The following is a 16703-nucleotide window of genomic DNA, read 5'->3' as shown; positions in this document are numbered from 1 at the left end:
TCTGTCCGGCATGTGCCAGTCCAAAAATGGGACTCCTTGACTCTCGAGGTCCCGCGTCAATGAGGGCTCCGCCGCCTCTACACCCTCACCCGGTCCTCCGGCAGGTGGCCGCCTATCTAGGTCGGCCACCTAATAAGGTATCTCTCTAATTAGTCCAAGGAAAGGAAAACCACCAAAGAGTCAACACAAACAGGTATGGCCAGGGATTCTTCAGAGCTTGGGGCCCGCTTCGATCCTCCTCGGACATCCTCCGCTCTTTCCCTGTACACTGTGGGGTTGAAACCCCTTTTCTCAACTCCCCAGGAGTTCTTCGGTACCCCCCTCTAGGGCTTCTTGCGACCCCTTGGTCCTTTACTAATGGAATGGCAATCTCACAGTCCGTGCCTGCCTCTCTATTATAGTCTATACGGTAACCGGGTCTACCGGGTTCTGGCCGCTCCCGGCAGTTTCCTACCATCCACGGCCTCGCTGAGCTGGTTGCCCGGGTTCACAACACCCCGCAGGGGATTACCCTTGTGCCAGAAAGTCCGGCCACGCTTCAGGACGGGGCGCCTCCACCCCAGCATGCTCCCGCCGGTGTCCGCTTCCCCGCCAGACTCTTCCGGTTCCGCCACCTCCCATCCTGGCACCGGCGTCTCTTTTATGTTGACCCACGCCGTCCGGGCCCCGCCTTCTCCCGTGCACCTGGAGAAGGTTAGTTTACGCCCCGCACTCTGGGATTGAGTGCGGGGACCTAGCGCGGTTGCACCGGGGTGGGAAGCCTCGGACCCCGCTCACTTCTTCACTCCCTCACGCTCAGGTTTGGCACTGCTTTTCTACTGACTTTGTATTAAGCCTCTCTTTATATACTCATCTTTATGATGTTGCATCCAGAGTGTCATGAGGTATGTCCTGAGAAAGGGAAATTCAACTAATGAGGAGATTATAGCATGTTGGCATAGGGAACTACCCAATCAGTTAAATGAGAGGCCAAAAAAGCCTCTAACAGTTCAGAAGCACACAAAATCAATTCTGGAACAAGCCAGCAGCTAGTGAAATATTTTAGTGATGGCATAATGGGTTCGATTTCCTCCGTTTTCGTTAGTAACCTGGCAGCTGCACGGACTGAAGCTGAGCTAAAAGGATATCAGGCAGACCAGTGAGAAAAAGCATTGTGATTGTCAGTTCCCAAGTCAACCAAAAGAATGAATTAAAGGTGGGAATGGTGCAGCAAACCATTATTGCGGGAATGGTGTGCAGCTGCTAGAAATGAACCCAAGAGAACGGTACAGAAGATGGGAACAAAACGAACTGTTATAATATCTAGCTACTCTTGATCTAATAGTAATTTTCTAGCCATCAAAGTGCACTTTTTTTTTTTAATAACAGGCCTTTGAGTTATGGGCAGCAGGCTGCGGGGGGCGGTGTGTGTGTGTGTGTGTGTGTGTGTGAAGAGGGGTACCAGGGCATCCAAAACAGAGCACTTGTTATTTTTATAGCTGAATTCAACTGAAGGAATTATTTTTTATGTTTGGTGTGTTATTTGCAACAAATAAACTGCCAGCACTGAGAAAGCAGAATCAATTCTGTTCTTAAGTGAAGTGTAAATCTGCTTATCTGCAACCTAACAGGGAAACCCAACCCTATATTAAATCATATGTTTAAAAGGAAACATCTAAATGTGTATGAGAGGGCATCTGAGAACAGATCCCAGAGGGACTCCTTCAGCGACATAAGCAGGAGTCAAATAAAAGTCTGCTTCTGAAACAAAATGATGCCTGCCAGTTGAATAGGAGGAAAACTAATGCACTTCAGCTCTAGCTGAATGCAGCTGCAGTTGAAAAGGATGTCATGGTCTGAGCTATCAAACTGGCACTTAAGTCCAGACAAATGCAAGCACACAGACAATCCAAGTCTGACATTGTCAATAAACCATTAAACCCTTGATTATATGAGATTCCAGGCTATAAAAAAATTCAACCCTTTGCTGCAACAAATAGAGATAATTTTCAACTAAAAATGTATGCAACTGAGAAAATGCTGCTTGGAGAGAGGAGTAATTACTTATATGTCTGTATCAAGTGGGTATTGAAAACAGCACCTGTTGCCTGAGAAATAAAAATAACTGTTTTAACCAAAAGAATAATTAGCTTCAGGATACATTCTGGATGTTCTAGTTAGCAAAGCAATAAAGTATATAAGTGCTAAGATATTTTGAAACAATCAGAACAGTATCCATGGAATTAAGCTTAGTTAATTAGCAAGAAAACTGAATGAGTTTCATATTTTTCATTACAGGAAAAAATAAATTAAGCGATAGATCCATAAACATGGATGAAAGAGTTCAGTTTTTCTGAGACAAAATTTAAGACAATGATACATTCATGAGAGACAAAAGCCTATTGTAAGGACCATTCTCATAGTAAACATTCTGCCCAGGGTAATAAAATCCTGCCTTATAAAAACCTGTTTTCTCTCTGTACAAGAGTGCCAGCCTTAATATTGTTGGGGTACAAGGGAATTCTACCATGTATTAACCAGATCCTGTCTAAAATACAGAGTAACTTTGGTCATGAGTAACTTGTGCATATATATAAGAATGGGATTTGCCAGGATTTGCACAAAGTAGCTAAAAGTTGCTGGATATAGCTTTGATTAATAATTATGAATCCTCTTTGGTTCTGCTTATTAGTACAGAAATAACTAAGTCTAGCTACATGCAGTTACTAGATCGTTCTAAGGTTTAGAAAGAATTGATCCTGCAATTGTTGTTTTGCTTTTCTTTTCCAGTTTTCATCTACTGAAATATCAGTTAGTTGCAATAGCCAGCAGCAGGCTATGGCCTTGAATGACCAATGGTCTGATCTGATATCATAAGTATTATGTCCCTGCCAAAAGCAGTGGAGTAGAAGCAGCATCACAAAGTTCTTCCTTTATTGTGTTCAACCCTCCTGCAAATACTTATAATTGAACCAGCATTGTAATCTATCTGTATATCATGGCACACAGCGGGCTAAATTCTTTGCTGAGGTAAATAGATGTGGCTCTTTTGACTTCAGTGGAATTTCACACACGTGTGCCACTAGAGAATTTGTCCTTATTTCAAATATGGTTGTACTATGCTAGTCAAACTATAACAGGGTCTATCTGTACTCTGGCATGCGTCACTTAAAACAGTGGTCACCAACTGGTCAATCGGGATCCACCAGTGGATCCCAGAGCCTCTTGAAGTCAATCCTGGGCTGCAGAGGCTGAGTGTGTGCGAGCACGTCAACGTGCATCCCCCTTCCTCTCAGCCCATCAGGTCAGGTGGCAGGGGAATGGGTGGAGGCCTGGAGGGCATGTGCATGGGGGCTTGGGGTGCAAAGCCCAGTCCGTCATGCACAGATCGGGAGGGCACATCCCACTCCAAAGAAGGTGCAGTGCTGGTGGCTTTAGCAGCTCTGAGGTTAGGGAGCAGGCCTGGGCTGGCATGGGGTGAGGCAGGGGATGGAACTGCAAGCGGCTCATCTGGGGGGCACAGGTAGGGGGGGCATGCAGCCTGGGAGGGCGTGGGGTGTGTGTTCCCCCAGTTCTGCCCGTGGGGCGGAGTGGGGTGGGCTGGGGCCAAGGCAGCACCGGGCTCTTTCTGCCCAGGCTGTGCTCAGCCTGGGCAGCTGTGGCGGTAGCACTGGGAGCAGAGCTGCGGTGGGGTGGCTGTAGTCCCCCCTAACCCCCACTCCCAAGACTGCTGCCAAGCACAGCAAGCTGCAGGAACAGCTCAGCCTTTCCCTGCCTCTTCTCCCCTATGCAAGGACATGGGGGCTGAGGACTGCTGGGTGTAGGGGTAGGTGGGCTGCAGCTGTGGGCTGGAAGGCTGTGTCGGGCTGTTCCTGCTGGGCCTGGCCCATGCTGTGCTTAGTGGCAGTGCTGGGAGCAGGGTGTGGGGGGCCCACACCCCCACCATGGCCCCACTTGAAGCACTCTTGCCATTGCTGCCCAGCTGGGAAGAGCCCGGCGCTGCCCCATTCTGCAGCTTCAGCCTCAGCCTTCAGCCTGCCTCACTCTGCTCCATGGACAGACCTGGGTACACATGCCCCTCCATGCCCTCCTGGGTTGTGTGCTCACCCCACCTGCACCCCCTGGACAAACTGCTCATGGCTCCATCCCCTGCCCTGCCCTGGCAGGGGGCAGATAAAGGCCCCAGCGGTGAGGGAGGGAGTGGGGCTAGGGCTGGGGACTCTATCTTCCCCATCCCCCCAAGGCCCTATCCTCTCCCCTCCCCTCCCCACAGACTTACATGCTGGGTGGAGGATGGGGAGTAGATCTTCAGTTCCTTTTAAATTCCAAAAGTGAGGTTGGAGTCAACTGACTTAAAACATGATTACCATGCAGGCTTGGACTGATCAAAAAAGCAAAGAGCCCAGCGTTATGCCTCCAAAGCTCCCCCAGGATGCCCCAGTGGTGGGAGCCTCCCCTACCTCCACGCCCCTGGATGAGCTGCTCATGGCTCCATCCTGTGCCTTGCCTCACCCCAGCTCCCCTCGCCCCATGGCCCTTTTCCCTCCCCTCCCCATAGAATTACCTGCTGGGTGGAGGGTAAATATTCAGTTCTTTTTAAATTCCAAAAGTGATCTCCAACCTAAAAAGGTTGGAGACTACTGATTTAAAACATGATTACCATGCAGGCTTGAACTGATCAAAAAAGCGAAGAGCCCAGTGTTACCCCCAACCCCAGCCCACAGCAGCAGCCTGCCCTCAGCCCATGCACATATCTGGGGGGCACATACACCCCAAAGCTCCCCCAGGATGCACCAGCAAGTGGGAGCCATCCCCCCACACCCCTAGATGAACTGCTCATGGCTTCATCCTGTGCCCCACCCCACTCCATCTGCCCCTTCCACAGCCCCACTCCCACTTCCTCCCTCAATGCAGGGGCCTCAATCTACCCCACCATACCCTTGCTCTCCCCTGCCCCTTCCCCCGCAATGGACTTATCAGCCGGACATTGCTCTCCAAGCTGCGAGGCTGCGTGTATACACATGGCATTTATCGGTGACATTATCAGCCACATCAGCCAAAAAAAAGCTGATTGCTGATAATGTCAATTTTGCTTTTATCAGTGCTGATATACTAGGAACTGATATATTGGTGCACCTCTAGTTTTTCTGTTTTCTAGACAGCAATTTTGCTAGGTGACTCCAGTGTAACAGTCTAGGAAGACTTGAACATCAGTGAAGGAATATGTGCCCTGTTGATTGCTCAAGGTAAAAACCCCAATCCAAAAAAAGAACAGTGTCTGTCAGCAGTGGTTACATGTATGCAGACTGACAGCCACATTTGAATTCACATAAAACTTACAGGCTTAAGCTAAAGGAAATCTCTCTTTGGCTAGGTACAGATAATCAAAAAGCCTGAGGCTGAATTGATTCAGTCTTTGCAAATTAATTTAAACTGTACAGATTAAATTGAAATAGAAGTGAAGGGACATTTACCTTTGATTCAGGAAATGCAGCCACCTGCGTGCAGTGGCTCAGGCCAGAAGTCGGGGGGACGCAAAAGCACCGCTCTTTGGCTATGTGTTTGCTTCGTCTTCCTGCCGTGAGAGGCCCTGGGGATTTGTAGTTGAGAATTACAGCAGCAGGGCTGTGCAGGGTTGCTCATCACTTCCCCTTCCTGCCTCCAGGTGCCTCTTGGATTTATAGTTCACAGGTGCAGCCAGCAGTAAGCATGAGTGGGGGAAGGGGTGTTTGACATCCTCTCCCCTCCCTGGTCCCATTCCGGCTTTACCTCTCCCCTCTTGTCAGCTAGCCCTCCCTGCTCCAGCTAGGGAGCAGAGGGAAATGACCAGCCCTGTTCTCTGGTGCAGACAACCCAGCCCAGCTCAGCCCAGCCAAGGGCTGGAAATGCATGCAGGGATGCTGTGGGACTGTGATTTAACTTACACCAGGAAGGGGTTTTGGACAGAAGTTTTAAAAACCAGTTTGGCCCAAATCACTTAAGTCTGATACTAGATTCAGTAAGGTATATCTTAAACCAGTTTCAGCCATTTGAACCTGCTTTTTGTGCAGTGAGCTTCTGTTCTGTTACAGGTTTAAACCAGTTTCTGATCACTTAAACCAGTTCATGTGTAACTTCTGTCCCTAGCCGTGCTGTTTTATGGGTATACGTATACTGCAGACTTACTCACTGGATTTTAACTCAAATCTTCTGACTCCTTTTACACCAAATGCATATACTTGGGCACGTAGGTCTTGAAACCAAGCTCACCTGCACAGCTAGCAATATGATTTAAACTCTGGGCTGTGCACTAAAATGAGCTCTGGCTCACCCATTTTATGGTACAAAGAAAGGTAAGGTGGTACCTTAGAGACTACTGGTTCAGGGAGACATGAAATTTCATAGGCAAAAACCTACTTCCTCAGATGCTAGGAATGGACTTCCTATTTTATGGTAAGAAGATGCTGCTAACATTGTGTAGAAGTGTTCATTCTTTGGTAGTCCTCCAGTACTATCCCACAGGTCTCTACTACCACTCACTTCCCACATGCTTCCTGTGCTCCAGAAGGTACAATAAACACCTGTTTGGCATTTAATCCTTCATTCCACATGGCTGTTTGCTGCACAGGTTACAATGCAAAAAGCATTGTAAGATGCCTTCCCAGTAGAGGTACACTGACACTGATATTGGATCAGCAGCGATATAAAAAAAATTGTCTATATCAGAAATTGGCCTGATATGCCTGATATTTTGGCCAATAAATGGCCCATGCATACGTGCAGCCGCAGCATGCAGTGAGGAGCATAGCTGGCAGCGTGGAGAGCTGTGTGCAAGTGGTAAGTGTTGTGGTGGAAAGGGAGGGGCATGGGGCTGCAGATGGTGGTGGCAGTGCTGGGACGGGGGCTATGGGGTGGCTACAGCAATATTTGGGGTGGCTGCAGCCCTCCATGTAGCCCCCTCCTAGCACTACCGCCTTGGCACCAGTCTACATCTGCAGCCCACCTTGCTCAAATCTCGCACAGATCCGGGGCACAGCTCCTGCCCTGCCCATGCCCTCCTGGGGTGTGCGCAGCAGCAAGAGCCACCTGCCCGCGCCCCGCGGACAGCTGCGGCTTCATCCCATGCCCTGCCTGCTCCATCTGAGCTACGCCTGCCCCAGCCCCAGCCCCACTCCCTTCTTCACTGCAGGGACCTTGATCTGCCCCTCCATGCCCTTTCCCTCTCCCCTTCCACCACAACGGACTTACCACCTGCACGCAGCTGTATCAGAAATCAGATTGGTATTGGCCGATATGCCTCCTTAAAAATCAGCTATCAGTATTGGCCCCAAATTCTATATTGGTGCACCCCTACTTCTCAGTGTACCGCTAGCTGGGCAGAAGCTCATGTCAGATCTCTGGTTTACCTGTGGTTGTTGTTTGGCAGAGAGTAGTTTTAGAAGTGTCATGTTGCTGTTGCTATCCTTTACGTGTGTCACTGCCTCCTCCTGAAGATTCAAAACTGCTTCTGGAATGCCATCCACCATCTCCCATGCCCTCCATCTGTATCCTGCAGCAGTATCAGTGCAGCTACAGTTGGGAGCAGCTTATCCAGCAATGCTGGATCCCTGCCTTTTTCCAACTGATGGCAGATGGAAGTGAGGAACACAGGGACCCAGAAGTGCTTGAGTTAAAATATATTAGCAGTTTGAGAACACTCCTACACAGGGCTTTGGAAAGGATAGAAAGGATCTGACAACGTGTTGTGAACTAATCTCCAGAGTGTCTCAAGTTCAGGAGAGCTGCAGAAATCCTAATGCCAGGCTTGGGTAACTGTAATTTCAGTGTGGACACAACTACATGAATCTGAGTTTCATGTGACTGTGTTGTGGATGCTAGCTTGGGAAGTCCTGGTGCACATTGCTGTGAGCTGGCACCTAGGTATTCTCTGCAGTGTATGTGCAGGAGCAGACTTCTAGAGTTACTCAGTCAGTCACGTAAATGAAACACAATACATGCACTCTAGGCCAAGGCTCATAGAAGTCTGTTAACTTCAGCTGACATTGGATCAGTGCCTGAGCCATGCTCATAGTACTGGAAAGTACTAGTCTAATGGAAAAAAACAAAACAAAAGGAAGCTGTCTCAAGGAAACGGAATTTAAGTGACATCCACAGCTACTGCAAAATATCGGAGGATAATCTTGATTAAGAACATTACAAAACTATTTGGAGTGGTCAGATCAGGCACAAATATGCAGAAAATGGATACTTTATGTGATAAAATCTAGTCAGGAATATGCCCTCGGGAGCAGCACCTAGTCCAGCTTGAAGCTTCAAGAATACAGATGCCATATGGGGCGGATCAGCTACATAAATATTGATTCCCTCCAATAACACAGGGAAAGGGCAGACTGTCCCAGAATCACTATATAAGACAAGGTTTTTGTAATATGTAATAATCTGGACAAGAATTTTAGTTTCATTCTCAGAATAGAGTGACACACAATGACTGTATTTTAAACAATGCTAATAACAACTGCAAATAAGAAAGATTGCAGAGTTATGGGTGGTGAAACTGCAAGGATTCTCATCTTGGCTGAGCAGATCAAGTGCATTTAAGTATACTTACGCAGTTATGCACTGGGAGAAGACTGAAAATACATCAGTGGAACAATCCTGCATTGTCAGGGGACTGGAAGAGCCGATGACCCACAGTCCCATTTCTGTCTAATTTCTGTGGTTATGGCTTCCATCAGTGTTGCACAGTAATTTGGCAATCTATATATAGAATACAATGGAATTATATAGGATTGTTGTTCCAATAGCTCAAATCACTAGAAGAAGAAAATTAGACCATACAAGAAGCAGAAGTAGTGAAGCTAGGATATTTTATATCGGATTGGACCAGTAATCACTATCTTGTCTCTGGATCCAAATCCTGGTTATACTGTGAGCAAAAACTAGTTCTCATTTTGCATCAGGCACACTGACAGTTTTATGCTGACACATAATACCAATTAAAATTCTATCATTGTGTACTATGATACAAATATTTCCTGTTTTTTACAGGTCATTATTAGACTGAAGCAGCTCAGATTAGTTCTGTGTTTGGAAGTTAATATATTACATCTAAATAGCCATACAGCTAAAGATTGTGATAAAGATTTATTTTGCAATTAATGCAGGTTTTTTGTCCTGCACTTGAAATCCTATGAACTATAAGAATAATAAATTAATTTACTTAGAGTAGGATAAAGCATAAATGTCTTTACTAATTACATCAGCTGAAAAAATCATCTTGTTTGTTCAATGTTTATTAGTTTGTCTTTTTGAAGTGATTGTTGTCTGATATATTGGAGTGGTTTGTAATATGCTAGACTGCAAAGTATCTTTGCCATGGAAGATCTTGTCAGTGTTGCTAAGCTCCCTCTTCCTCACAGACACTTGCTTTGTGAAAGTGAAGCACTGCTGTGTAGGAACAGTTCCACTTGTTTCACCTTGTTTTCACCCATTTGATTATCATGGTGCAGGCTCACTCAAGACAAGAGAGAGGTTTATGTCTGGGAACCATATTCTGGCAGGCAGCAATAAGTTCTACCTTTACTTAGGGTTTTTCCCTAGACCAGTGGAGGGTAGTTGTGATGTAGAGGACCCATTCTGTGTCCTTAGTACCTTTGGCTTATCCCTGGAACAGTTCCTTCCATCCTCAACATTGGAAGTGGGATATAGTTAGTGTAGGTCCCAGTGTTTGCACACTCACAGCATCAAGGAGTTCCTTTTTGAGGATGGAATTTGTCATTGATGATCTGTTACCAAAATCCAAGATTTTTGTGCTTCCTGAATAATGGTGGGGCAAGCAATGGCAGGAGGACAAGTTGCAGGGAAAGAAGCGGGAAGAAGTGTTCATGGCAAAACTCATTCTAAAGAATGGCTCAGAAATGGACCCCTTCAAGCAAGGGGATGCAATTGTTGAATCAAGTAAGGATATGCAGGCAGCCAGACCTCCGCCGTCTTAGCTCCCCGCAGTGTCTGTCCCTTCCTTCCACATACCCCAGTTGCTGCTTGACCTCCTTGCCTGCCCCCTTTCCACCACAGCTTATCCTATATAGCAATTTTGATTCTGGTTTCATCTCTAGCTCCAGGCACAGAGCACGTGGTGGCTTTAGTCCCATTCCTAACCAGGCAGGCAGTGGCTCTGGCCCTGCCACAGCAGCTCCCTTGGTACTGCATGGTCTCCCCTATGCTTTTTTTAGCTGCACACTGTGCTCCCTCCCCTGTCCCTTGCAGTCTCCCCTACTGCATGAGGAACTGCAGCCCTGGCCAGGCAGCAGGAGTAGCAACAGCCCTGGTCTCAGACAGGTAGCATCTACTTCTCCAACTCGGATCCTGGCATTGGGCCTGGGCCTGGGTCAGGGCCAGATCCAAAGTTAGAGCCACAGCTAGAGCTTCAGCAGCAGCCTGATCTGGACCAGTGCTTGAATCCAAGATGAGATTTTTCTCCCCAAAGTACAAAAAATACACATTTTGAATTCAAGTAAGTACAGTATACAAGGTATTTCCCTATGCTTCGCTTTTAAGGAGGGAATTATTTTTAGGTTCTTTTATCTTCCAATTTATGTAAGCAACTACTTTGTACAATTTTTGGAGCACATCCACAATGCTCCAGGAAATATAACCCTGAGTTCACGGTGCAGGGGCCTAATGTACTTTATTTCAGCATTCACATGAGCATTAACAAAAAGTCAAAAAATGAGATTAATGTAGCATTGAATTTGTCAATTCAAATGCTAGAAAGTCAAGAAATGAAAATGATAGCCATTGGCCATTAGAACATGGTACAGATCTGTCCCAGGGAAGTAGATGGGAGTTTTGCTGTTAACTTTTCTTTAGAATTACTAGTTCATCCTGTATATTTTCAGCCTCTCCTTCTTTTGCATCCATCACTGCCTCTTTCACTCCTCCTTTCCATCAAGCTCATAGCAGCAGAACATACAAATATTTACTCTACACTTGAATATTGTTGTCATCAGCAATCCCTCAATATGAGGCTATTAATCTTTCAGTAAAAAGGGAAGTCATTGGTGAGTCTGTAGATGACTGAGGAGACAGAGCTGGGATCCACATGTTCAGTTGCAGACGTGGCAAACAGTTCCGGAAGAAGGGAGTAGATCCTGGTGATGTCAGTTCCCAGATCTTTTCCTTTGTCTCTCAGTGAGGCGAATTTGCTTAGAAAAGCAATCTCTTATCATATATCATGGTGTCACTGGGGATAATTCAGTGCTTGAGTCTCCCAGGTAGTGATATGAATATTGCATTTCTTCAGATTGAATTTCTTATTTTGCCTGCTTTGAGAGTGGAGATCATCTGTGAGTCAGGAATATAGGACCTGTTATAGCAGCCAGCTGTCTGGCATCCTTAGGAAATACACTGCCCATTAGAAGTGGTGCTATGTAAACATGACTTCTACACTGGTGTTGTTTGCTTGAACCAAAACACTGACATTAGTTCTTCTGTCCTTCTAACTAATATGAAGGATTTTCAAAAGATACCACTGATAGCAATGTTCCAAAGCTTTCAGATCTTTCTGATAAGTCCTATAAATTTCATACCTATACAACAGAGTAGGGATGACAACAGTCTGGTAGATGAGAAGTTTGGTTTGGGTCCAGATGTTCATGATCGTTGGAGGCATGCAGAGCTGACCCGAGGGGTGTGGGGCCTGGGCATATCAGCCTGTGTGGGGCCAGTGGGTGGGGGTGGTGACTGCCTGCAGAAGCCAGCGGCAGTGTCAACAGCAGGGGGAAGGGAGTGGTGAGTGGCTGGAGCCAGCAGCACCTGGCAGTGGCAGAGCTGGCAGCGCTCTGCAGCAGCGATGCATGATGGCCTCAGTGGGGCCTGTACGGCACTGCCCACAGGGCCCCGCAAAGCGCAGGGCCTGGGGCAGTCATCCCAATTTGCCCTCCCTTAGGGATGGCCCTGGAGACATGATTTCAGAGACCTTCAGAAGTAGCACTGATAGATATTATCTGATGTTTCATATAATTATCTCTATTTACTTTTTTGGAAAGGTGGCTACCCAGGCAGGGGAAAAGCTCATTATTCTTCAAGAATATGCGTGGAGGAGCAACTGGCTGGTTTGGGGTGGGTTGGTAAAATGTCTTGTGTTTATTAAGCTGACAGTGAATCAAAGCATTTCATACACTTCATAGAAAAAATCAAGAGTGACCCGGAGTTCTTCAATTGCGTAGGCGCACACAACACAATTGTCAGTGTATTGGAGATCAGTAACGGAGGCATTTGTCATTTTAGATTTGGAACAAAACAGGCTGACGTTAAAGAGATTTCTATCCATGTGATGCTGGATGCTAATACCAGATGGAAAGTTATCAGCAATGAGATGTAGAATAGCTGTGAGACAGTTGGAAAAAGTGTTGGTGCAATCACATATCCTTACTTGATTCCATAATCACATTCCGTTGCTTGAAGGGCTCCATTTCGCCGTTCTTTAGAATGATTGTTGCCATGCTGTCATGAACAAGTCTGATAACAGTAACAAATTTTTATGGGCATCCAGATTGCATCAGGATCTTCCATAGGGCCCCTCTGATTGAATCAAAGGCCTTAGGTTAATAAAGGCCATGTAAATATCTTGATTTTGCTCACAGCACTTCTCCTGCTTCTGTATAGCAGCAAAGATCATACCTGCTGTACCTCTGAGTGGCCTGAAACACACCAGGACTCACATGTAGGAAAGTGAGTCTACTGAAGAGATTGCATGCAAGGATCTTCCCAGCTGTGGACAGGAATGCAATGCAACAGTAACTGTTGAAATCTGACATATCTCCTTTCTTGAATACGGTAATGATTCTGTTCTGGCATCTCAAGTCTCTGGAAATCTGTTCATGTTTCCAGATGTTTATAATAGTGACATATAGCTGGAGAGAGAGCATTTTTCCACATTGTTTATAACTTTCAATGTGGTGTTATATGCTTTGTTGTTCTTCATGTGCTTAATGGCTTTCAAGGCTTTCTTGATAAATTGGTGGATCTGCAAGATAGTCCTTTGTAGAATGGCTTTGATGTTATTGCCTTCCATATTAGACTCTCAGATTAGGAGCTCTTGGAAGTGCTTCTTCCACCATGCGTTAATGGTGGTGCTGTCTTTAAAGACTGTTGTTCCATCCCTTGACAAAGCAATAAATGGAAAACTTCATGGATGTACCCCCACATCCTTTGATCTCAGAGGGGTGATTCCTCAAGAGCCTGGCCCATATATAGTTTTTGTTGCACTGAAGAAACTATGCGTGTCATGGCTGTTGACATCTCTTTTGCTTTGTTCTTCCCCCACTTGTTCATTTTGTTCTTGAATTTTCTTCTGGGGCTCAACTTGAATGTGTTGATAAGCATCTTGCTTTTGTTTGTGGTTGGTGTCATTCCACCAAACTTTGAAGGCTGTTTTTTTCTATCGGTGAGAGCTTGTGTTTCCTTACAATTCTCTGCGAACCAGTCCTGATGTTTCTTTGTGGAGAAGCCTAGAGATTCTTCACACGTTTCAAGGTTGCCTTTTTTTGAGGCTCTCCCAGTGATCAATGGTGTCAAGATCATCACCAGGGAGGTTGGAGAGATTCTCACTGAGACTGCTGGAAATGTTTGCTCTTAGGAGGGTTTTTCAAACACTCTATTGATCCTCTTCCTTGATTGCTTCTTACATTTACATTGTTCTGAGGTGATATGAATTGACATGATGGAATGCATCAAATGATGATCTGTCCAACAGCACTGGTCATAGCTCTGGTGATATGGACCTCACAGTGGTCCTAGGTATGCACATAGTCAGTCGTCAACCAGTTACCACTGTTTTGAACGGGGGTACATCCATGAAGTTTTCCATTTATTTCTTTGGCAGAGCAAGGAGTTCATAATGATGAGATCATATTCTGAAACTCAGAAGAAGAATTCCATTTCTAATGACTTTCCTCATCCCTTCCTTTTCAAGTGTTTCTTTCCATAGCTCAGAGCCCTTGCCTACTCCAGCACTGCAATAGCTAGGAGGAATTATCTCCTCTTCTTTGAGGACAGATAACAGAACTTGGTTGAATTTAGCATAGAATTCTTCTTTTGTTTCATCACCTGCATCGAGGGTCAGGGCATGTGCACAAATGATTTTGCATGTTGTCTGTTGGCCAGATGAAGATGAAGAGTCATGAGATGGTCAGTGGGTGTGTTTACTTGTGTACTTTAATGTGCAGTATCCTGTTCTCTTGTGTATTAAAGCATCATGTCAAGTGCTAATATCCTGATGCACAGTAGAATTAGCTTACTGCATGTTAAGCATCGCTAAAAAGATGTTTGCTTTTGCTACTGCACACTAGGGCAGCCTAATGCACCTTTGTGAAGTACCTCATATTACTTTATACTACAGGACATTTAAACACATACAATTGTCTGCTCTGACACACTGGAGATCTGGTGCGTCAGAGCAGACTCAATTAACCTTCAATGTGTTTTAGTTCAAAAGTGTGCTGCTGCCATTTTCTCAGGGCTGACGCTCATTTCACCATTTATACAAATGCATGCTCTGCAGAGCAAGCATGTGTACAAATGCCCAGAGGTACAAAACTTAATGCGCAGTAACAAAAGCACATTAATGACCGTGTAGACATGCCCAGTGATGCTGAGGGGACATTCCAGCATCTAAGTAACAACCTTGGTCTTGATAGGAAAACCAGTGTTATGGATGTGTCTGACTTTTTCTTTTTCTTCCCAAGAGAAGGAAAGCGTTTATATCTCTATAGAGATATAAAAAAAATCGTGTGTACTAGGACTGTGCACATAAATAAAGATTTGCTAGATTGGCCTTTTGTGCCTGATCTAATTCTCAGTATTAATGGGCTAGCTAAGGGAAACTAAAATAAATTTGGTACATTGCAGAATGGTTCATAAACCAGGAGATTTTAGGTTACATCTTCCACTGCAGTAAATGGCACTGGGTTTAGTGGAGTAATATCTATTTACCCCAGCCAAGGATCTGGCCCTTAAGCTCTGAAATGTAAATCAAAGCATAAAACTGAGAAGTAACAATCTTGTAAAATATGCTAAGAATCCAGAAGTTGTTACAATAGAAAATGGCAGAAGTTAAAAGCATTTTGAGTATGACTATGTATGGGCAGCTTCTACAAGCTGGGCTGGCATTTATCTTTAGGTGCAGCAAATTACTGCTGCTGCTATTGGAAGTGTAGAGACAAATCTGGAGAAAGTGTGGCTGGAGGGGTGATGAGAGAGTAAAGTCTTTCTCCAGGAAGAGTGCCAAGAAAGTGATTGCTCTTCTGCTGGGGAAGGCACTGAATATCTCTCCAAGAATGCTGTGTTACCAGGTGGAGAGTTCTGCAATAGAAAGCCCTTTCTTGAGATATGGTTAATTAGGACAAGCTTTTGCAACTTCTCCATGCTTATCTGAACCAATCTTTGTGAATCATTAGATATGCATCCAGTACTAGTTATGACAAGACTTACATAGCAGGGAACATAAAACCTCAAACCACCTTTTCCCCTCTCATCTTACAACATTATATTTAGTCCAGTACCTCACTAATCATTTCTGACAAATGTCTATGTATTTTTTCATGTTCTGTAAATTCAGACACATTATCTATGTGTGCACATTTTAGGTTACTGCAGTCTCAGACAGGAGTAAGTAACACCTCATATATTGTCATTTTTTATTTTATGGACTGGCTGACAGGAGAAGTGATTAGGATGTAATAGGATTCTAGCATGCTGGATCCTTAGTTGATTTAAACTGGAGAACTCCACTGGAAGCAATGCAGATATGTGGGCTTATATCAGCTCTGGGTATGGCCCAGAACATCCACAGACCTGTCCTTTAGAGATCAAAGGCCTAATTCTCCTCTTTACCATTTTCAAGCTGATATAACTCAAGTTACAGTCGATGTGGTTATACTAGCATAAAGAAGGTGGAGTCAGTTGTTTAGTCAGGAGCCAAAGCATAGCTGATTTTGAGCACAGTAAGGGGATGGAGGAGTCCTGGTTGCACTTTTTTACTGAGCAGAATGCAGGAAAGTAAGGAAATGGAGCTTTCCTATTAAAGTTGAACAGTACAGGTGTACAAAGCGGGCCCTATTTGATTTGGATTTGTCGTGAATCAGGGACAGTGATCTGATTTATTGGTTTGGATCGCTGCCCTGATTCGATTTGGCCGAATCTGAAGATTCAATGCTAATTTGGAGAATCAACGATTCGGACATAGACACAGCTTCAAGTGTTTTTTCTATATTCCTTGAGAAGTGCTTCTCGTCTATTTCTGGGTCTGCTGCTGAGTGCGCTGAGGAGCCTCCCGTGTCCCACCATCTCAGCATTCATGAGCCACATGCTACCTTGAGGTATGTAGAAGAAACATTTAAAGCTGTGTCTATGTCTGAATCGCCGAATCTTTTCAAATTTCTCTGAATCAATTCAGAGGGTTCCAATTCGATTTGGATAGATTAAAGGGTACTCTGATTTGATTCAGATTCAGAGATTTGGCCACCGAATTGGGCCAAATCTCTATCAAACCACATCAGGGACCGAAGCTTTGCACAGCCCTATTGAACAGGTGTTATATCCTATCCCATGCAGAGTTTTTAGATGCTGTTTTCTAATTGTAGAATTTCCATATAGCCCAAGAATGGCAAGGTCCTCTGGATAGAAAAAAATGATTTTGGCTGCTTTCAACTCAAGGTAATTTCTGTTTGTTTTTGACCAAGTTT

General features: G+C 45.1%; 1 protein-coding gene across 4 annotated transcripts in view; it reads left to right on the top strand.

Annotated features, from left to right (window-relative positions):
• The window catches only part of CCDC85A (coiled-coil domain containing 85A), a 178482-nt gene that overhangs the window by 126046 nt on the left and 35733 nt on the right, over positions 1 to 16703 (top strand). The gene's annotated exons all lie outside the window — the stretch shown is intronic.

Source organism: Crocodylus porosus, unplaced genomic scaffold (genome assembly GCF_001723895.1).
Source record: "Crocodylus porosus isolate Cpor-Errol unplaced genomic scaffold, CroPor_comp1, whole genome shotgun sequence".
NCBI classification, from domain to species: Eukaryota; Metazoa; Chordata; order Crocodylia; family Crocodylidae; genus Crocodylus; species Crocodylus porosus.
This window is presented reverse-complemented; position numbering and strand designations above follow the sequence as displayed.